Source organism: Macaca thibetana, chromosome 5, assembly GCF_024542745.1.
Source record: "Macaca thibetana thibetana isolate TM-01 chromosome 5, ASM2454274v1, whole genome shotgun sequence".
NCBI classification, from domain to species: domain Eukaryota; kingdom Metazoa; phylum Chordata; class Mammalia; order Primates; family Cercopithecidae; genus Macaca; species Macaca thibetana.
The window spans coordinates 80,722,300-80,746,109 of record NC_065582.1 but is presented as its reverse complement, the minus strand read 5'-3'; positions in this window follow the sequence as shown (position 1 = coordinate 80,746,109).

Sequence of the window (23,810 nt, the reverse complement as noted above, 5' to 3'; positions counted from 1 at the left end):
ATTACATAGGCAGAGTACATAGCACAGTGCTTGTCATACAGGAGGTCTCCAGTAAATAGTAATTTCCTTCCCTTTTCCCTCCTCTCCTACTTTGGTGTTGGTGTGATTCTCATCATGTCTGTTTGAGTCAGCTGCTGCATACCTTGTCAGTTACACTGACTAGATTTGTAATATATTTCTGCACAATTTGGATAAAAGATTGATATTTTTATGCTCAAGGAAATTTGCTTATGATCAATTAAGAAATGGCTATGTTGAAATCATTTGATCATTAAAGGAGTAACAGGGGTCCCTGACAAAAGAAAAACAATCCATAGTTTTGTTTGAGAACCCAAGAAGATACATGGGTAACGGTGTTGAAATAGTCTCCAAAGCCACTGTGAAACCTCTAGACCAAAACACTTTGCAGTAATCACTTGGAAAAATATTTTTCAGTACAACTAACGCTAAACATACACATACCTCATGATCCAATAATTTCACTCCTGGGTATATACCCAATAAAAATGAGTGCCTGTGTCCACCAAAAGACATGAACAGGAATATCCACAGCAGCCTTATATAGAATAGCCTCAGACTGAAAACAACCCAAATGTCCACCACCAGTGGAACAGATAAATGGTTTGTGGTGTTTTCATATAATAGGATACTACACAGCAATACAAAAGAATGAACTACGAATACACACAATCTGGTGTATGAATCTTACAGACAGGAAGTTGGCTGAAAGAAGTTAAGCAAAAATAGTGCATGTTGTATGTGGTGAATTAAAAATGTCTTCATATATTTGCAATTACTCTTCTCAGGAGACCAGGTCTGTTTACTGGCCCCTTGAATGCAGGTTGTTTTGTGACTTACTTTGATCAACACGATGTGAAGGAAGTGACATTGTGTGACTTCTCAGCTTAGGCCTTCGAGGCTTGCAGCTGTCACTCTGTTGGAACATGGATGCCATGTGATAAAGCCCAGGCCACCCTGCTAAAGACATAGAGCACAATTGACAGCCCACAAAAACACCATTTGGGTTGTTTTCAGTTTGAGGCTGATTGGAAGATATTTATTTGGGTCCCATCAGATCATAAAGCACCAAATTGGGTTGCCAGATGCTGCAGCCATGTGAGTGACCCAAAGTGAGACAAACAGAAGAACTGGCTAGCTGAGCCCAAGCCAAATTGCTAAACCAAGGAAGTGTGAGGAAATGAAATGGTGGTTGTTTTAAGTGACTAAGTTTCAGGGTGGTTTGTTATGCAGCAAAGGTAACTGATAGACTGTATGATTTTATTATCTGAAGTTCAAAACCAGGCTCATCTACAGTGATAGAAGTTGGAATAATAGTTATCTGACTACTGTTATCTGACTACTAGTATTGGCTGGAAGGGAGCATAAGGAAGCTTTCTAGGAAATGTTTGAGCTTGTTGATGGTCACACAAGTCTATTCACCTGGTAGTAATTCATCAAGCTGTACACTTGAGATTGGTGCCCTTTACTATATGTAAGTTATACCTTAATTTACACACACACTCACACACACACACACACTGCATGTGATCCATATGTGTTGGATGAGTCAGCAAGCAGGCATACAGGGACTGGCAAAGTCAGCAAATGGCAGGGGCTGAAAGTCAGACTGTTGAAGACGCAGGCCATTCATTTAAAATATATGTATTGTTCACCTACTTCTGACCAAGCACTCTCCTGGAGAAAAATACATGAATAAACAAAATCTGACCTTGCAAATTATGCATGGTAAACCAGGCCAATGCAGAGACAAGAGCAAGAACCAAATGATATTATTTTACCATGACAAATGGAAAACTGAGGATATAAAGTGTAATTAAAAACTGGATTATAGCCTGGGTACAGTGGCTGAGGCCCGTAAGCCCAACACTTTGGGAGGCTGAGGTCGGAAAATCACTTGAGCCCAGGAGGTTGAGGCTGCAGTGAGCTATGATGGTGCCACAGCACTCCAGCCTGGGTGACACAGCGAGAGCCTGTCTACAAACAAACAAACAAACAAACTCCAAAACACACACACACACACAAACTGGATTATAAACGTATCATGAACTTCGAGAGATAAACTGTGAAAGTATTGCGTATTAAGGTTCAGATCCATAAACAGACTTACAGAACTGTGTATCCATCATTTTGTATAATGTAGTATGCATTTATAAGACTTGACCACCACTGAGTTCAGGGAGTGCCAAAATAGAAGGTGCCAGCCCTCTCTTGGTTAGATCCTGTTTTAATTCTTTTAGTTGTCAATGAGATTGACATTGCAGCCTACTAAAGCAAAGAGTGGTTAAACAATTTCATTTATCCTTTATTCATTACCAAATGCCATGTAAATAAGTTTTTGGAAAATATGCATTCAGCTTCTACCAAAGGGAGAATTGTTTAATGAGCTGAATGCAGGCTGAGAATGAAACTGGCATGGAGGAGAGTAGAACCACATGATGGAGAGACAGGGTTCTGATGACACTTTTTGAGCCCCCTGAGTCTGGCTGTGCCTGAAGCATGAACATTTTCCATTTATTATTTATTTACTGCTCTAGCAGCTTGAGTCTGGTTTTTTGTCACTTGGAAGAGTCCTAACCAGAGGTGGCCTGACTCCCCCCACCCCCAACTCCTGCCTCTTCTTGACTGCTAGCTAAAGCCTTACTACCGCTGCCTAGGCACAAAACTATCTGGAGTTATCCTCTCTCCTCCAGGCAAGGATAGAGGTATGGTAGCTGAAGTCGTGGCCAAAGAACCAGAAAATAGTAACAGTGGTAGGATCTAGGATTTTTCTTGTTTGAAAATATGAATTCTAGTTGCCATCTTGTCAGTCACCCAAATGTGTGGTGCTGGCAGTGCTAGAGTTGCTTATATGTGGGATGTAACCTGGTCACACACATATATTAAAGATGCAACTTGCCAGAAGGTGAACAATGAACACCTTTAATGCATTTACTGTGTTAGCCTTTATAGCACTTTCCATTGTGAACTATAACAATCTGCATTTCCTTAAGTTAGGATCATTACTATTTATCAAGAAGTGTGCTTTGGTTTTCTATGTGTTGCTTGTATGATGAGTTTATTACTTTCTAGTAGACCCTTATATATGCATATCATATATTTCAATTCAAGGAAAATTTATATTGGTCACTGGGAGTGACAAGAGAGGAATAAGACATGACCCATGTTCCTCGGGAATTTACAATTTAGTTAGAAACACAGACCTATAAACTGTTGGTAGACGTCAGTCTGGGCACGGTGTCAGTGTCATCAAGTAGTAATATAGTCTGTTGTACAAACATGTATATATATATATATAAATGTAGTGAATTAGAAACTAGAAAGGCACACAGAAGATGTGGTCCCCTCAGTGGTATATTACAATCTGTTTTCTTGCCTGTCTCCCACACAAGAGGGTGAGGCCCCATCTTCAAGGCTAATGTAATATCTTATTCAACTTGTCTTATAGACCTCTGCATAGTGCTTGGCTTAAGAAATGTTCCATTGAATTGCATTAATATTGTAGCTGTGTCACTGGTTCATTTAACTTTATAAATATGTACCATATTCATCTCTCTTGACTGCTGGCTGACTTTGTGTGGTTCAGAGGAAACAAGTAGATTCCTATATCCTGCCTTTTGCTTTTAGTATATGCTGGGCATCAAGCCAAGCAATGGCCAGGTGGACAGGCAGACAGGAGCCTAGAAAGTTTATACCAAAAGTCAAGGAAAGGCGAATGGCCTTGGGTTCAGTCAGGCATGAGAAACAAGGTGGGCTCAAACTTGAGCAGCTGTCAAGGGTCTGGGCAGGCAGCCAAGGCAGCTCTAGGAACAGAGTCAAAGGAAGGGGGCAGGTCAGTGGGCCACTGATTCTCATGCAAGGCTCTAGTCCAGCTAGGAGCTAATGCCTTTGAGAGTAACACGTAATCTTAGGATATGGGTAGTGCAGAGGGCTCTTGAAAGAGACTGGCTGGCTGTACAGTGAAGCTCCCAGGTGGTTCTTTAGCAGGACAACACTCCATATTTTTTCCCTACTGACAGCAGGACCTCACTCATGCAAACAAAGGATTATCCTTTACGATACTTGCATAAACAGGATTCTAATTAATGAATTCACAAGTAGTTATTTCCTGTTTATGGGCATTAAACAAAGTGTACTTATAAGTTTTCTTTTAAGCCTAAATCCAGGAACATAGCTGGATACAAAATATATATGCTGTGTGTTTACAGGAACACCTCCCAAACACACACACACGCACACAGTTAGAGAGGAAATAGCAATAGATCATTGGGCTTGGATCTGAAAATATGACGTAAAACACAAGAACCATAATTTATGGGAATGAAAATAGGGCTTATATAAGGAACACTGAATTCACTTAGTCCACATATGTAGCTCTGGATTGGACTGAGAAATTTGTAGCAACTGTTCAACACTAACCCTTAGAAATGATAATTTAGATTTCTGAACCTGGCATTAAATCCCCTGAATCAGCTATTTGCATTGAGCTATGATAGAATAACAAGGACTGGGTTTACCCTTCTGCCTTAAACAACTTTCACAAAAGGACAAAAATATGTGGAACAATCATGTTATTTTAAAATATATAGTACAGGACAGTGATCTGTAAGAGAGGGGAAACAAATGAGGTGAGCTCTATGATTGGCCCAGCTTGCTGCCTGGTGAATGTTTTCAGGCTGCAGTGCAATCCTCCCTGCGACGAGGAGAAAGAGTCTGTAGCTTGAGGAGACCAAGGTGGCTAGAATTCACAGCGCAGAATACAAACAGGAGACACCCACAGAGAAAATGCTCTGGAGATATGCAGAGGGTACTCCAAGTCTTTACCTAATTACTGATCAGTGCATGTATGTGAGGAAAGTTCTGTGCCCGGGGAAGGAATCATTGGGAAGAAGCAGGTGAACAATCCCTGGAGCTCACTCAAAGTCAGGCATAGTTCATTTTCCCACCATTCAAAGTGGAAAGACCTCTTAACACATAGGGCATTGAGTATAGGTCTCAGAAAGGCGTTTCCTTAGTAGTGCAGTCAAGCTCTACACTAAATGCTGTTCTAGATCTGCCTAACAAACCTGTTTCTAAGTAACTTATCTGTCTCAGAAGAATGTTCAAGAATAATTAAAGAAACATAATAATAAAAGAAATGTATTACCCCACAACCCAAAATTCACAACCGGTATCTAATAAAATATTACCAGATAAGCAAAGAAGTAGGAAAATACATAATATAGTGAGGAGAAGAATCAGTCAAGAGAAACAGACACAGAAATGACATGAATCATAAATGTAGTAGATAAGGATGTTAAAACAGCTATTATAAACATACTTCTTATGTTCAAGAAAAAATAGGAAAGCATGAGCCTGATAAGGAAAGACATGAAAGATATTTAAAAAGACCAAAATCATACTTCTAGAGATGAAAAATCAATGTTTCAGATTAAAAATATACCAGATGGGATGAATAGGAGATTAGACACTGCAGAAGAAAAGGTTAGTGATTTTGAAGGCATAGCAATAGAAACTATCTCAAATGAAGCACAGAAAGAAAAAAGACTGAAAAAACAATAAGGAAAACAAAATAAAGAAAAAAGTAAAAGAAAAAACCCAGGCAAAACAGTATTAATGAGCCTTGGGACAACATTAAATAATCTTATATTTTTAAAGATATTACATTTGTAGTTAAAATTTTTCTAGTAAAGAAAACCCCAGGCCCAGATGACTTTACCTGTAAATCTTACCAAACATTTAAGGAAGAAATAATACCAGTTCTAACAAACAATGTGGCAATTTCTTAAAATGTCACATATCTACCTACTATATAATCTAGACATTCTACTCACAGGTATTTGCCCAGGAGAAAAAATTATATTTCCACACAAATATATGTGTGTGTGTATATATATATATATGTAAATGTTCATAGTAGCTTTATTTGTAGAACTGGGCTCATTAATAGGTGAATAGTTAAGCCAATTATGGTATATCCAGACACTAGGATACTACTATAAAAGGAATCAAGTGTTGATACACAGAATAACATGGATGAATCTCAAAATCTGTAGGCTGAAGGAAGCTAGACAAAAAGCAGTGGATACGGCATGATTCCATTTGTATAAAATTCTAGAAAATATAAACAAATCTATAGTGGCAGAAAGCAGATCAGTGGTTGTCTGCAGATAGAGGGAGGGGGAGGAATGGATTACAAAAGGCCACAAAGAAACAATTTGGGGTGATGGAAGTGTCTGTTACCTTGATTGTGATGATGGATTTATACCTATATACATATGTCAAAGCTTGTCAAATTATATACTGTAAATATGGGCAGTTTATTGTCTGTCTGTCCCTTAATAAAGTTGAGGTGGGGGAAGAGAGAGAAAGACAAACACATAGAGAGAAGGAGGAAGGAAGACAGGAAGGAGGTAAAGAGGGAGGGAGGAAGGAGCAAAAGAGAGCATTGAACAGCTCCGCCTTGGATGTGCCTCTCCTTTGCCATTGACCAGCTTAAGTGATGCACTTTCCCATTTACTGGGAGCAGTTTGGGAACCAGGTTGAATTGTGTGGAGTGTCCTACTTGTCTGTTGTGACTCCTAGGACACTGGCAACCAGAAGCAGCTCTATTTGGTCATCATAGCCACGTGAACTGCTTTAGATTTGTTCAGGCTTCTCCTACAGAAGCTGTATGAGATTGTGGCAGCTGAAAGCCTGAATCCAGGGACCTCATTACTGCAAATTTCTTTGGGAAATGATGGCATGGTCAGCAATCCTTAGATTTTGGGTAATTTTTTTTGGAGCAAAAGTTTTCACTCAATTAGAAGTTAGCTGTGAGAAAGGGGAAACACCTTGCTATGGAACTTTCTACAGTATTTGAAAGAAAATGTAAAATTCTTGAGATGTTTAAACTTAGATAAACATTTAGTGACCTCAAGTCACCCTCAAAAGATGTCAGCCTTAATAATGAGTGATCAGGAACAGCTTGAAGAGAAGTGACTGGTAAAAGTTAATTCCATTTAACCAATTCTTGTACTTCAGACTGAAACAGATTTTATAGTTAAAAAAAAACCTAAACAAATAAATCTAAATAGTTAGCTCTAGGTAGATTGAAGGCTGACATTTCTGGAGATGTAGAGTCACTAGGACAAAAATCAAGCCCATGAAATCACTGGTACCTTCTTGCCAGTATATGTATATCTATCTATCTATCTATCTATCCATCTATCTATCTATCTATCTATCTATCTATCTATCTATCTATCTATCTATCTATCTATCTATCAAGAGAGAGACTCACTTTGTTGCCCAGGCTGGAATGCAGTGTTATGATCTCAGCTCACTGCAACCTCGACCTCCCGGGCTCAAGCGATCCTCCCACCTCAGCCTCCCAAGTAGCTGGTACCACAGGTGCACACTACCACGCCGGGTAAATTTTTAAATTTTTTTGTAGAAACGGGTTTCTTTATGTTGCCCAGGCCAGTCTCAAACTCCTAAGCTCAAGTGATCCAACTGCTTTGGCCTCCCAAAGTGATGGAATTATAGGCATGAGCCACTGCACCCAGCCTAAAATATTTCTAAAAATAGAAAAATACCTAAAAGTGAAAGGCTAAAAATATAAAAAGTTCACCTGAATCCCGAATGTTACTTTCTGTTGGAAACAAAGAGTAATTTGGGGAGAGAAAAACAAGAAAAATAATATTAGATAGAGAAGTTGAGATTTAAGAAATATAAATGATAATTCTTACTGTACCAGATTTCTATAATATCTAGTTTTACAACTAGTGTGTTAATTGGCCCTAGTCCTGGAGGTAAAAAAAAACCTCTCAGAAGTATCTATATATGCAATGTGATTTTGTTAAAGTTGCGAGCTTTTGGTTAAAGTCAAATGGGCAGATTGAGCTTTTAGTGGGCAAATGTTCTTCATCTTCCTTTTTTCTTGCTCTTTCTGCAACCTGTTAGGTGGGGACCACACCTTTCTTCTTAAAGTCCTCTATTCTTTCACTCCAATGACTCTGGATTCTTTTGGTTTTGAACTCCACTTTTTGAATTGCGTTTGGATCTTTTCTCACGTAATTTTATATACCTGTCGACATTTTCTCCCTGGGAAATCTAATGGTTTCTGAATCTCCAGCTCTAACCTTCTTTCTGACTTGACATCTTCATTTCCAGTTGCCTTCTAACATCTCTCACACCGTGTCACAGCACCTCAAACTCAAAAAGTACAAAATGTGCCTTCATTTCCAAACATGTACCTCTACTTGAGTTTTCTACTTCAATAATGCTATTACCAACTACCCAGTCACGCTATCAAAAAATATTGGTGCCTCTCTTTATTTCCCACATCTAATTACTTATCAAGCAATATTTGTATTCTATATGCAGAAGTCTCTAAAGTATCTTCCTTCATTTTCACGCTCACTGGCTCTTCCATAATTCAGGTTCTAACATTTCCTTGCCCAGATAAATCATAGCAGCTCCCTCCTTCTTTTCTCTGCCAACATACTTTCTCTTACTCAAGAAATTCTTCACACTGATACTTGAGTTTTATTCCTAAATTTTGTCTTGGTTTTTACAGCTCATTCATTTAAAAACCTGTAGTAACTCCTCATTGCCTATGGAATGAAGTCCAACTTCTTAGCTAGGTGTTCAAAGCCCTCCCCAATCTGACAAAACCTTCATTCATAGTTTATTCTCCAACTCTACCTTTTTGTGGTTCCCTTATGCATGTTCACAACTCAGTACCTTGCCATATATTTTCCCTTTCTTTCCCTAGTGAGGCCTCTTTCATAGCACCTATTAAAAACCATACTATTCTTGAAATTCTGCTGAAATGCCCTTTTTGATGAAGGCTAACTAGCTTGAACCACTTTTTGTGTGCCGCTGAGATAGTCCTCTGCATGCCCATCAGGGCTAGCACTCATGCTGTGCTTGGTATGAGATATATCACATATCTCATGCTGTGCTTAGTATGAGATATACCACAGCTGACCTGTATGTTCCTAGAAATTAGAGACTGTCCTACACACACCTTTGTAACTAATAGTGCTTAGCATCCTGCCTGCACAGAAAAGCAAGGTTAACTATGCCAAGTCAAAGTTAAGCACAGTTCAAAAGCAGAGGAGCACCCATGCTGTTTATCCTCTTATTACAGGGTACTTAGCCTGGTGTAAGTCTGTCTCAGGTATACAAACAGAAGACTCGTGGATAAAATCTCATTTATACTAACTACTCACCTTACCAGAGCTTCTTTTAAGTATGTGAACTCTGTCAATAAGCATAACAATATTAATAATACATTGATGAAAATGTAGTTGATGCACATTTATAAGCTCTAGCGTACTTAAAGTAACTACCTCCATTTATTCTCATGAGGAAAAAAGTATGGTCCCCATTTTCCAGATGGAGAGCCCAACAATAACACATTGGGTCACAGAGATGGTAAGATCAGAAGTGGGCATCACACCAAAATCAGGGCTCCTTCTACAATGTTTTGATTTCATAAGACCACATTTGGGATGGTAAAAAATTGTTTCAGAATCGTTAAAGTTCCTAGTTCCCTTCTGAAGACAAGAGTTTTGTGAGGCATTTCATGCATTCTAGAAGAAGAGCACCCTGTTTCTCGTTTTGTGTACTTCTTGTCACCCTAATGGCTTACTTACTTGTGGGTACCTTGGATCCCTTATCCCTTGGCAGGGATGGGTATGATTAAGCCAGCACACAAGGTCCTATATAGGAAAGGACTTTCCAAATCATAGTGTCTCAACATTTGAGTTGTTTTCTGAAAGCAAGGTACTGTCTTAGCTTCTGTAAGCAATCAAAATACACAGACATTTTTTTTCCTAGAAAAAAAGAATTAAAAAGTCAGTTCTTGGCTTAAATTATATGGTAAGTTCTCAATTACTGAAGTCTGTGATTTAAATGTTTGGAATGGTTAGCAGAATTTAAAATTTTGTGTTTTGTCAGCAGAAGAAACCTATGTACTTTTATTGGGTCTTAAAATATAACTAAGGAGAATATGCTATGAAAATATGCATAGAACAAACTTACGGAATAGACTCATTTGGTTATTAATGACAGAAACCCCGCTAAATTACATGCTTCTGCAGTGGAAAACTCCAAGGGTAGAGCCGCCTTTTGTTACTGTGAAGATATGCAGATAGTGTCATCCATCTGGAGTCTGTCTTTCCTTATCTCTCAGCTCTGCATTCTCCTGCACTGGCCTCAGTCCTGGTCCTGCTTTTTCCCTAAGCTTAAATGTGACAGCCATCAACATCAGGCCTACATCCTACCAGATTAGCATACTAGCAGAGAGAGAGCATCTCTCATAATAGTTCCAGCAAAGTTCTTGGGAGTTTATTTTATTGATCCGTAATAGGTCATATGCTCATCCCCAAATCTGTCGCTGTGGACAGTTCTGCTGGCCAGGCTTAGATCATATGCCCACTCTGGACAGGGTTTGCAGTCAACTTCAAAGTATTTTCATGGACTGCGAGAAGTGGAGACATGGTTTCCCAAGGGAAAATAAGAGTGCTACTAGTGGTAGAAAGGGAAATGGACCGTGGGCAGGAAAAAACAACAGAAGAGTACTATAACTTCTTAATTACTGACTCCCATAATTCCAAGTGTGATAATTTAGGTAAAGGCCTAAATTTTAATGGTATTAATAGAGAAAATATTTATTTAAAGAAATTAGTGTCACAGATGGCATTACTAATTATGTTTAGTCTATAGAACAGAAGAGGCTTTTAAAATAATGAGAGTAAATTTTCTTGAATCATTAAGGCATTTAGTAATTAATTTATTCCAGTAACTCCTTTTGAGTGTTTACTACATGTCAGGCATTGTGCTAAGTGCTACAGGTACAAACTCTTTAAGACGTCATCACAGATTCCCTTTTTCACATAATCTCCCGTGCATTCAAGCTGCCTAAGCAAGAGCTCTATTTGATAATGTGGATAGCAACTTCAATTACATCTTGTACTACAAGGTAATGCAACTTAGTTTCTTTTAAAAGTGTTTTATAACTTAACATTTTTAAATTGATACATCCTGGCTTTGCTTTGAACTAAGCCAAATTAGTAATTTGACCAAATGGCACATTCTCTAGTGTCTTATGTCTGGGGAGTTCACAGTAGCCATATAAAAAGGCACAAATTCTTATGTTGTTTATTCTTCTCTCATTATGATTAAACTGTGATACACATGTGATCATACCATCCAATGTAACTGATATTTTTGAAGATCAATTTCTAGTCATGATGAGTCCTTTTATTTTTGAATCAGTTATGCCGAAACAAAGGCAGTCTTTCTTATTTCAATTATATTGAGTATTCACGTTATTTATTAAAGGAGGATTATGCAACATTTAAATGAAACCTCCAATCCATAAAATACCTGTCACAGATGAAAAACAAGAACGCGGATAAGCATAATGCATTCATTTACAGGATATGGGTCCACTCTCCCTCAAGGAATGTTATAAATCCACGTGGTGTACCTGGGCGTCAGGCTTGGCCACAACATCTGTGGCTGGAGAAGCCAATGTGGCCCAGGAGCTCCCTGCTGGCTGCACATCTGAACAGCTTCAAGAGTACAAGTTTCCCCATCAAAGGTTTGGAATAAATTACACTAAAAAATTGGCTCCAGAAAGAGTTATTTTGGATAGGACAAGGTGAAGCTCTCATGAAGTGTGTTAAATGCATCCCTCTGTGCAGTGGGAGGCTGCGGGAGAGCTGGAGCGGGTGGTCAAAGACTGTGGGGAAAGTGGAGAAACTCTAACCCTGCACACACTTGGACAGAAATGCCAAATCTACTGACTAGACAAGATTTTGGAAATTCATTTCTTAAACAAATGGCTTTACAAAGCTTTATAACTTAATTTGAATATATATCTTATAAACTAGTCATCCTTTTCCTGATACTTCATTTTCAAAGGATGTCCTTTCCCCGCTCGTAGAGTGCTGGAGCCAGCTCACACAAGCTTATGAGAGCTGATTGTTAAGTTTTCAGGAATTTTGTGAGCCAGTTGTCAAACACAGCTGCTATTAAAAATTAAATTACATAAACTTTCAGTTATATGTTATCTTAAAAACAAGGGTAAGAAATGTCCCAAACTCATCATCATTTCCTAGTTATTTTGCTACATTTTATTATGATCTATGTTCTTGAGGTTAGTTACATCTCTTGTACCTGTTTGATGGACGTACTGTATAATTGTGGGCCACTGTGTATCTCATTTCATCTCCATGTTCAGTGACATCACATAGGTAGTTTGAAGTCAACATGTTGGGGGTATTTGCATCATAGAAACTGACTACAAATCAGGGTGTTGACTTATCATTTCATTGATGATCCAGACAAGAAAGTGGAGGAAATGTTAATAATGCATACTAAATTTAAACATGTGTTGTGCCTGCAGTTGTTACATATGAATAGCCTAAAAATTGAGAAAAGATTCTTTCAGTATTTAACAACTATTAAAATATTATCTAATTCAGCAAAGAAGTTGCCCATGTCATCAACGAACAAGTGTTGTACTGACATAAGTCATTGTTGTTTATTATTCGTTAATATAAGTGAAAATATTAAACAACAATTTATGCAGGAATTACACTTGTTTGTTAACTGCCATCGGAGGTTGGCTAAGGACATGAGTTAGATAAAAATCAAGGAGAGCATCCCATGAGAAATCAACTTACTACATAGAATTTACAATATAGAGTTTTGTATATTTTATTATACTTATAAATTATATCCTTAGATCCTTTGTGTTAGTCACATTGATAGTAAATCAATGCACATATTTATGGATACATTTCTTTCCTGGAGAGTTGATTGTTAGACTTTTACTAGCACATCACTGCCCATAAATCAGTTTGAGTTTCTTCCTCCTGCTTGGAATTTGCCTTTGTTTTCCCAGAGCCAAAGTCCCTCCTGTATTAGATACTGGAGGAGCAATGGCACATGTGAGGGAGAAAACTGCTTGGCCTGCTTAAGATGACTCCTGGGATTCCCCACAAAAGGAACTGCAGCTTTGCCAGAAGAGAAGAGGCAACAGAAAGTCTTTCTGTTCATGCCTCCCCAGGCCCTAAATATGGATCCTATTCATCAGAAAAATACATGTGAAAAGATTTTTCAGTTACTTACCCAGGCTGCCTTCCCATGGCATTTTTTGTTCTAGTACTCTGAGCCCATGGAGCCATATTCCATCTCCCAATACATGCTTCAGACCCATTTTAGTTTGATAATGTGTTACACCTCCTTCTCTTTAATGCAACTCCACCCAAGCTTAATGGTCTGAAATCTGTTAATGCCACCAGCTTTGGCTCATAGCCTGTGAGTCAGATGGTACCTCCCAGCACCCACATCCCCACACCATCAAGAGAGGGCAGGCTGGCAGCCTAATAGTGTCTAGCAAAAGGCAGGGGCTCTTTGGATGCTATTTAACCACTGACTTTGGCAGGGACAGTAGCAGGGAAAGGAGGAACATGGTGGTGGCCACATGGTGGCTTGCTTGTGACGCATTTGGGGTACCCCTTGAGTTAGTCTAAGTATCAGATAGAATATGGTATTTGAAAGAAAATTAAATTCACCGTTTTGTACTTTCTGGGCATGTTCAAGCATTCAGAGACTTTAGAAAATGTTCTCACCCTCATAGCAGTATCCTTCTAATGACTCCTGCACAGAGGGAGGACTGTGTGGCCCAGTGGGGAAAGATTTGAACTCAGGGGACTTGGTTCTACTCTCATTTCTGTTACTAATGAGCCCTTTGGCTTTGTACAGGTCATTTTACTTCCTTGGAACTAAGTTTATTATAAAGTTATCTGCAGTTTCCAGTAGTAAAGGTTCCTTATAACCCTGTCATTCTATGACACTTCGTCTTTTGTTTCACAGAGTAAATGACACACACGTCTTTGGTCAGAAAGTCAAGGGCAGAGTCTAGCATGTTGGTCATATCAATTCTTTGTATCCCAGGCCTCAAATCCTTTATGGCAGTAGGCATAAATCATAAATAATTCCAGGCTACTACTCCCAGATTTCTTAGAAGGATCAGAGCACCGACATTCTTTGGCAGATGAAAAAAGAAATTCAGTTATCTGGAATGCAAATAAAAAAAGAGAATAGTCTCTCCTGTTGAAAATCTTTTTGAAGGGCAGTAGCAGTTTTTTTTTGCTTTGGTAAAAACAGAGAACATAACAGCATTTCTCATGTTATCATGGCTCTGTTCTGCTGCAGAATTGAGATTCGGAGTATGAATGATCATTATGCATTCAGCATCATTTGCTTTGCCTATAGAAGATTTAAGAGATTGGCTTGAACATACACTGTTTTAGAAAACCCTTTTATTAAGTGTATTTTTACTTCATGCATAGATATTTTTATTAATTAAATAATATGTCTTATTAATTATGTCTGTGGTCTCCATGCCAGAAGAGAAGAGGCAACAGGAAGTCTTTCTGTTCATGCCTCCCTGGGCCCTAAATATGGATCCTATACATCAGAAAAATATATGTTTAAATCTCTCTCATAAAAGTGGAATGTCAAAAAAGTTTCAAATAGTTTTTAGGGGGTGGCTGTGGTGGTAGTGTTCCATTTTGCTGGGTTCTGGTTAATTAAAGTGCTAAGATGTTTAAAGAATCCAGAAACATAAAACATTTGTACTGTGTTCTGAGTATCAAAGACTACAGTTGTTATTTAAAAGGACACTTGCTCATAAGCAAATGTTTTCAGCCTGACCCACCCTGTCGCAGGAGCTGCTTTTCCTCAGATGCAGCTAATTCCTCAGTACTGGATTTTGGGGTGGTCATGGTTTTACTCTTTAATTAAAAGTGCTTTTTGGAGCACCATCTCTGTGTCCTCGTGCTTCTAAGGAGCTTGCATTCCGGTGTTCAGGTACAAGACATATTCCCTGAAACGACCAAGACCAATTTCCAAGGCAATGGAAGAGAAAGGGAATGTGAGAAAGATGACCAAGAAGGAAAGAGATAGAAGAGCAAAAGAGCAGGGTTAGTCACATAGAGCTTGTGCTGCTTAATTTTTAAGTAGGAGAACAGAATTCAAACTCTAAGAACAAGAACATGAATCACATCCACGTGCGGAGGGCCTGAGGTGGAGCGTGTCTTCTAATGGGAATCATAGGTTCTAGGTATCAAAACTGTGGCATGTAGTTCATCCACTGGGCTGTTTTGACTCAAGACTTTCCTGCTCCTTGTCAACAGGATATCATAAAACCCTCTTCCTATCATAACACGATTTCAATCATGCAAAGATTTCAAAAAATAAAATAAATGTTAAGCCTGAGCTGTTTGTATTAAAGAATTCAGAGCTAAACAAGTTTCTTGATGACGCTGGTGTTGGAGACTTTTTGTGTATCCTTGGGTAAGAAAGGGAACCGATGGTGTTCGTTCCCGTACAACCAACGAACCAACCAACCAATCAACAAAACCAACCTCTCTTCACTCACTTCCACTGCTGTACCCTTGCCAAATGAAAAACATTGTCTCTGGTGTTGAGCTCTTGATATAGCCATAAGCTGATTATTTCTCTGTGGCTTACTCACTTTGTCAGTTATTCAGATCATTCACTACTTTTCTTGCCTACCTGTTAGCATCTTTACCAATAATGAGAGAAGATGATCTCAAACTAGTTCATTTGGTTACATATTAGCAGTTCTTGAATTACTTTTAGTAGAAATAAAGTTGAGATTAATGGATAAAACTAGGGTTTTGCATTATTCTGGTGTTTCATTTGTTTATGTCAGTCCTGACCCTTGTTTCTATCCGTATTTGAGAAGTTATTCTCACTTCTATTTTAAAAAATTTCAAAATCAGTTTTGTCAAATGGCTGAGACCAAGCCCCTACAACATAGTGGTGGTAATGTTGATGTGCTATGCCTCCTGACTTTATTCTAGGTAAATAAATCAGTAACAACTCTTTTGAGCCTTTCACCTTTCTTTTACTTCCACTGTGGAAAAGTTTAGGTAGAAATATATCTGTGTATCTATATCATGCATGTTTTTTTGTGAAAAGGGTAATGGAATACAGAATGCCATACATCGGTTATTCCCGCTATGAATTAGTCTCTTTTATCTGACTCTGACCAAAACAGATGTTGGCAGCCTTTCTATTCCAGCTCCCTAAGTCAGACTAAGACTATCAGTTCCGCTTAGGGAAGCTGTAGGGAAATGATTTAACTCTTTCCATAGACTCTTACTGATTTTTCCCTTGGTTCCTTTTTATTATAAACTACAGACAAACAAAATTGGAATGCATCTCTATGCAACAATGAAAGAAAAATAGCAATATTAAAAATACATCAAATACAACTCTAGAGGGAAGTGAATTTTTATTCAAGGACTTTTAAGAATTTTGACATTGAAAAGACATCTTTGCTTGAGGAGGCAGCTGAATGTGTTTCCAACTTACAGTCAAAGATCATTTGCATAGAATACCAAAAGAGCCATTTTTTTTTTTTTTTTTTTTTTTTAATTCAGAGAAAGAATGTCTATCAGAGTGTGGCAGGATGCATCCTGCCAGGATTCTTCTGTTTTCTACAGAAACTGACCATTTAAAAAAGTCTTTCTATGATTGGTGCCACAATAAAGGTCTTGTACCGGATTCTGCAACAAAATGTAAATTAATGGAATGTGAAAAATGGAAGGACTGCAAGGGAAAGGATCAAAAGGTGAGAAGGGAAAGGGAGATTATTAGAAAAAAAAAAGTTTAATAAACACGTAGCATTCCAAGAATTTGCCATGGAAAGAAACAATCTCTTTTTAGATTTCAGGTAAAAAAAAAATTACGTAAATTATTATGTAAAGACTTTAAGCATTTTCCAAACCATGCCAAGGAAAGAGAAAAAAAATTACTTCTTAGTCTCCAGCTACTTTTACATAATTTATCTCACTTAATTGTCATAATTATCCTATAAAGTGAGCATTTCTATTGTTTTTTCATATACTACCCATGCCAGGGTACCTGTGTATTAGACTCCCAGGTAATCAGTTCTGTGGACTAATGCCTCTGCTGGCACATTCTCTGTATCCTGTAGCCCTTGCAGAAATGTTGGAAATACATGGCAGGAAGGGCCTGCTGCCTTCCTTGCCCAAACCCTTCCAACAAAGTCATCAAACAATAAATGTAATTGAAGATGCATTTTAACCACTAAACTCAAATTCTCTACACTGCCAAAGTAAAAGCTACTGTTTGTTGACACATTTACCATATGCCGGGAACTATGCTAAATCCTTCATATGTATTACCTAATTCAGTCCTTCCAGCAGCCTGCAATGTAGGTGCTATAGTTTTTTTTTCATTTTCAGAAATTGAAATTAAAGAGGTTATTAGTCACCTGGTATCACAAACCAATAAATGGTAAAATATGGCATTTTTAATTCCAGAGCTTGAATTCCTAACTGCCTCATTCAAAACCCAGTTCTGTTGCATGTCCTTGATTTCACTCACAGCCACAGAAGAAATGGGGCATGCCCCCTGTTCTGTTTCTCCAATAACCTCATCCCAGAACCCGGAGGTCTTTCTCTTCCCATCGCTGCCCTGTCACTAGCAGGTATGCTGTGTCAAACATCCCAGAGAGATATTTCTTGAGATATATAGCATTTCTGCTTAGGTGATAGGTGATGGCCACACCGTTACTTGCTGATCACAGAAGGGCTTAAAACAGGGACATTAAATATTGGAGGAAATCATGGATCACAGAAGTTCACTAACTTGCCTGTCACATGAGTGTACTAGGATTGGGAGCTAATTAGTCACCCTGATCTGGATTTGAGACAGGGTAGGATTGAGATTTGTGACTTATAACATTGATCGATTCTTCAGCCTCTTTCCATTGTACTGAAGGACTGGGCTATTTGGCTCAGTATATTTTGGATCTGCTACCGTGTTTTCAGTCATGAGAACCTATTCTATGAGGTGAGAGTCCTGCCCATTATCTTTTGAGCAGGCCACGTGTCTAACATAGCTGTGTTGGCCATACAGGCAATTTGGATAACATCTATTCTGCCAGCACACTGACAAACTTCCGTGTTAGGGAGGTCACAAAGCAAACTGTTGCACATTTGTCACTAGACTGTTCTTTGTGTGTAGTTCTCACTTAATCCTACAGCTGACAACAAGGAGAGCATCATGTGTCTATAGGACAGCCGCTTCCTAGCATTTGTATTACAATTCAATTTCTCATGGCAGTGTTTTTGGTTTGTTTTCAAGATTCCTCCCTCTTCTTTCCACAAGTGAACACCTCTCCTATTCTAGGAGCTGGGAATTCAGTAGTGAATGAGACAGGCAAGGTCCCTGCTGTCATGGAGTCTGCATCCTAGTGTAGGTAATAAGACAATGAACAAAGTAATTTTCAAAGCAAACAAAATAAGGGGTGCTCTGGAGAGCACGTGGAGATCTGTTGTAGAGGGTTGGTTGAGGAGGGTTTCTCTAAGAGTCAATGCTCGGCTGAAACTGGAATGACCAGATGGAGTCAGCCAGGAGAACACCTGGCAGTGCATTCCAGGGAGGGAAGACCAAACGCAATGTCCTAAGAGGCGAAAAGCCTGGCAGGTTCCTGGAATAGAAAGAAGGTATGTGGTCCCAATGTATATGGTGGAGCGAGGTAGGAAATGAGCTCAGAGAGGTTGTCAACACACAGACTGTATTCAACATTGGAGGCCCTTAAAGAGTTTGGACGTTGTCCTCAGTGTAGTCATGGGGTGCATAGCGATGTTTTGGTCTATGACAGACTTCACACGCAGCACTGGTCCCACAAGATTATAATGGAGCTGAAAATTCCTGTCACTGGGATTGTCTTTATGATCTTGACCCTGTGTTTCCCTAGGCCAATGTGTGTGTTTGTGTCTTAGTTTTTAACAAAAAAGTTTAAAAAGTAAAAAAAAAAAAAAAAGTCTTTAAAAATAGAAAAAACTTATAGAATAAGGAAATAAAGACAACATTTTGTACAGCTGTACAATCTGTTTGTGTTTTAAGCTAAGTGTAACAAGAGTCAAAAAGCTTAAAAATATTAAAATTCATAAAGCAAAAAAGTTGTAGTAAGCTAAGGTTAATTTATTATTATTAATTTTTTTTTTTTGAGATGGAGTGTCACTCTGTCATACAGGCTGGAGTGCAATGGTGCAACCCCGGCTCACGGCAGCCTCCGCCTTTTGGGCTCAAGCGATTCTCCTGCCTCAGCCTCCCGAGTAGCTGGGATTACAGGCACACGCCACCATGCCCAGCTAATTTTTGTACTTTTAGTAGAGATAGGGTTTCACCACGTTGCCCAGGCTGGTCTTGAACTCCTAATCTCAGCTGATCCACCCGCCTCAGCCTCCCAAAGTGCCAGGCTTAAAATTCCATGAGCCATGGCATGAGCCACCACATCCAGCCTAATTTGTTATTGAAGAAGGAAAATTAAGTGTAGCCTAGGTGTACAGTGTTTATAAAATCTATAGTAGTTTATAGCAATGTCCTAGGCCTTCACATTCACTCACTGACTCACCCAGAACAACTTCCAGTCCTGCAAGCTCCATTCATGGTGCATGCCCTAGACAGGTGTACCATTTCTTACTTTTATACCATATTTTTATTACATCTTTTGTATGTTTAGACATACAAATACTTGCCATTGTGTTACAATTGCCTACAGTATTCAGTACAGTAACGTACTGTACAGGTTTGTAGTCTAGGAGCAACAGGCTATCCCATATAGCCTAGGTGAGTAGTAGGCTATACCATCTAGGTTTGTGTAAAGTACTCTCCATGATGTTTGCACAACAAGGAAATCATCCAAGGACAAATTTTTCAGAATGTACCTGTTGTGAAGTGACGCATAATTTATCTTAAAAAAAATTGGAGACTTTTGAGTTCAAGAATAACATGACATTAATTATTTAAGAACACTAAAGCTATTCCTGTGTGTAAGGGAACAACAATGGCAACGAGGAGATGGAAGTCATTCAGGTGAGATGCTGATGGCTGGGACCAAGGTGATAGCAGTGGTTAGATTTGAGACTGAAGCTACTGAGATGGGAAGAGTGGGGGAAGATCACTTTCAGGGATTGGGTGAGGGTAAACTCCATAGTTCTTGTTTGGCCATGATAAACTTGAAATGCCTATTAGATTTACAAGTAGAGAGTCAGGTCAGAAGTTGCATATGTGTATCTGGATCTCAGGGATGGAGATAGAAGTTTGAATTCCTTTGCAAATTTGAGGCTACCTCAGTTACAGTCAAAAAAGGGTTTTCAAATTGAGATAAATCCTAGCAAATAAAAATTGGGGAAATGGCATTTCTAGAAATGGAGAAGGGTTACATGATTTACTTTGCAGTTTATTGTATGAGCATACATTTACACATAAGGCATGTGTACTCTACACTACATATGCACAGATTATAAAAAGTCAGTAAGACCTAATTACTTGAGCTCTAGGAACTCATATCTAGTAGAGAACACACATATGAACAGCAGACACTTGTGACCTACTTCCTTGCCCTGTACTGAACAAAAGCCTTCCACCAGGTGTGCACATCATTTTCTTGGATATTGAATGAGGAAAAATTCCTGTGTCTAATCCTTCAGGTCACTAGAATCAGCCCTGGAGGTCAGTGGGCCGACGTGCTGGAGGCAGACCATTCTCAGGCACTAACACCACGTGCAGTGAGCCGTGGGAAAGGTATTTCTGTACAAGAAGCTAAAGGAGCCTGCCAAGAGATTACAAATCTTTGCCTTGAGGTTCACGGGAGGCTTCATAGCAGAGGTGACATTTGAGATGCATCTCGAACTATGAGCAGGAGTTTACCCCGGGGCACGGGAGGAGTGGGAAGGCTGTTTCTACCAAGGGAGTTTTCTAGAGCAAAGGGGTGTCCTGGAGAAAGTCAGCCAAAAATGATTTTACATCTTTGAACACATTTCCCAGCTGGATACACAGGTCCAGGTGATCTGTGCTAGGTTACTCAAATTTTTATTTTACTTTTGAAATCTGCCAGTGCCAGGCTTTTGACGTTTCATGTATGCATTAAAAATCCTGGGTCATTTTATTTGCTCAACTTGTGGTGACATTTTCATATAAAGCTTTGACTAGAGAGTGTTCTTCCCTGTACCCTCCCATCTTCTGTCATAGGCAGAATTGACAAAAACTGTACATAAGTAGATGATTACAGCATAACTATAACTGATTTCCTTTTATGTAAAAAACATTCCAAAATGATAATTACAGGTAATTACTGTAGCATAGACCTCAGTCTGTTCACCTTCTAACCTGAAGTGAGTTCAACGGGAGGTCGCATATTGTAGATGGTGGCTAGTTTTTGAACACACTGGTGCTCTCTACACTTCTTTATCATTGCATTTGTAAGAAAATGCTTTTCAGCCACCTCTTGGCTTCAGTTTGAAGTTACTGTGTCTTCCCATTACACCCTGTAATGCCAATTTGTTCCTCTTCATTTTAATGACTCTTCAATACAGATGTTTAATTGAAGATTAGGAAAGAGATTACTCAAAACAGGGCTTTCTGACTGTTGATAGTAAAATATTTGCAAACCACTGCCCTGTTTATGTCACTTAGGCTCCAGAATTCCTCTAAATCTCCTGGGAATTGCACAGAACAACAAAGTCACCGCCAACAGATAGACAGGCTAGTCTGTAGGAAAGCACCGATTAGCCAAATTACTTTCTAGAAGTTTGTTCATACGTGATAGACTGAACAGTAGTGTTTTTTTTGGGGGGGCGGGGAGCAGCAAAGAACTAATATCTCTTCACCTTCCAAGATGAACAGAAGATGAAAGTTGCTTTTCTGCTGTCAACTTTAAGCATGCTTCTTGCCATGATTGTGTAAAAACATTTAGGAAAAATATAAATGACTTTCCTTGAGCAAGTTACACAAACTTTCTGATTTCTCAAGCTGATAAATGAGGATAATATCTCCTTCATAGAGTGGTAAGATTAAATTAGAGCATTCATATAAATAGTCTAGCCCAGAGCCTGGCAATTCTGAGTGTATGGCACATGTTAATTATTTCCTCTTACCTGGAGCCTTCATAGGGCTGCTAATTCCAAAATCTGATGTTCCCGATTCCAAAATTTTCCAAGTTAAATAATTAGTTTCAGCTGCCAAATAATGCCTTACAAGAAATCAATAAATATCACCAGTGACCCACTTGATCATTTATTTTAGTTGTCAGAATAATAACAAACCCAGGTGCTGGTGTTTGGAGTTGAGCTCAGGTGGTCTTCTTGTTATTTAAGTGCTCTGGCTCAATTTGATAGAAATAGGACTAGGACATACAAATCTTCAGATTTATTCTCTGTGTGACAATTCAGTAAACTCTTCGGAGTCTCATGATGGTTCTAGGGCAAGATGTTGATAAATATCCAAAATGGAAATGTTTATGTAGCTCCCTTGTTTTCCCACTATTATCCATTTTGTCTGTAAACCTTCACACAAGTTAGTCGAACAATTAAAATTTTATATCTCATTTTACTGCTATTTTAAATAAAGAAATTATTTTTTAAAAAGTAACTAATAGGCCGGGCGCGGTGGCTCAAGCCTGTAATCCCAGCACTTTGGGAGGCCGAGACGGGCGGATCACAAGGTCGGGAGATCGAGACCAGCCTGGCTAATACGGTGAAACCCCATCTCTACTAAAAAAATACAAAAAAAACTAGCCCGGTGAGGTGGCGGGGCACCTGTAGTCCCAGCTACTCGGGAGGCTGAGGCAGGAGAATGGCGTAGACCCGGGAGGCGGAGCTTGCAGTGAGCTGAGATGCGGCCACTGCACTCCAGCCTGGGCGACAGAGCGACACTCCGTCTCAAAAAAAAAAAAAAAGTAACTAATCAGCCATACGGCTTACACTAATAGAGGATCCTAAAGTTGGATGTTGGGTAGTGTGATAATTTGAATGTTCCCCTGAAGTCCACATTTTGGAAACTTAATTCCCAGTGCAACAGCATTGACAGGTGGGACATTTAAGAGGTGATTAGGTTATAAGGGCTCTGCCCTCAGGAGTGGATTAATGCCACTATCTCGGGAGTGGCATCGTTATAAAGGATAGGTTCTGCCCCCTTCCCTCTCTTTCTTGCACACTTTCTTGTCATGTGATGCCTTCCACATGTTATGACACAGCAAGAAGGCCCTCACCGGATGTGGCCTCTCCATCTTGAACTTCTCAGCCTCCAGAACTGTGAACTGAGTAAACTTCTATTGTTTATAAACTACCCAGTCTGTGGTATTCTGTTATAGCAACACAAAATGGACTAAGAAAGATAGGCTTACCGTATGTTTCTATTTGCCCAGAACAGGCTCATATTATGCTTGTCATCCTCTTGTAATTATTAATAACACCGCCTTTACTGTCAAAAGTTGTCCCAATATGTGCAATAAATAAGTTGTCCCAATTTTGGCACTATGTTGGACTGCCTTAGGGAGTCCACTGTATTCCATCATTAGCTATGTGGTCTCTCATGAACTCCAGTCTTGCAGTAGAAGTACAAATGATTACATGGGATAGACTGTTGAGGTTTCTCTCCAGTGATCTACTGTGAATAGCTGAATCTGCAAATGTTGAGGCTCTACAGAATTTAAACACCCACTGAGCCACATCTGTCGACTACTAAGTGGCTCCCCTCAGATCGAATCCTGCAGTCTTTCAGCAAGCAGACTCCCACTTCATTCAGAAGATTTCACCAGGGTTTGAGGTTGCTTCTTATCACCAAGTTTTTTAATGGCATCAGCACCCAGCCTGAATGTTCTTTTTTTCTGCCCACAAGCTGTATTGTTACTCAAGTGTGCTTCTTAAAACAATGAATAT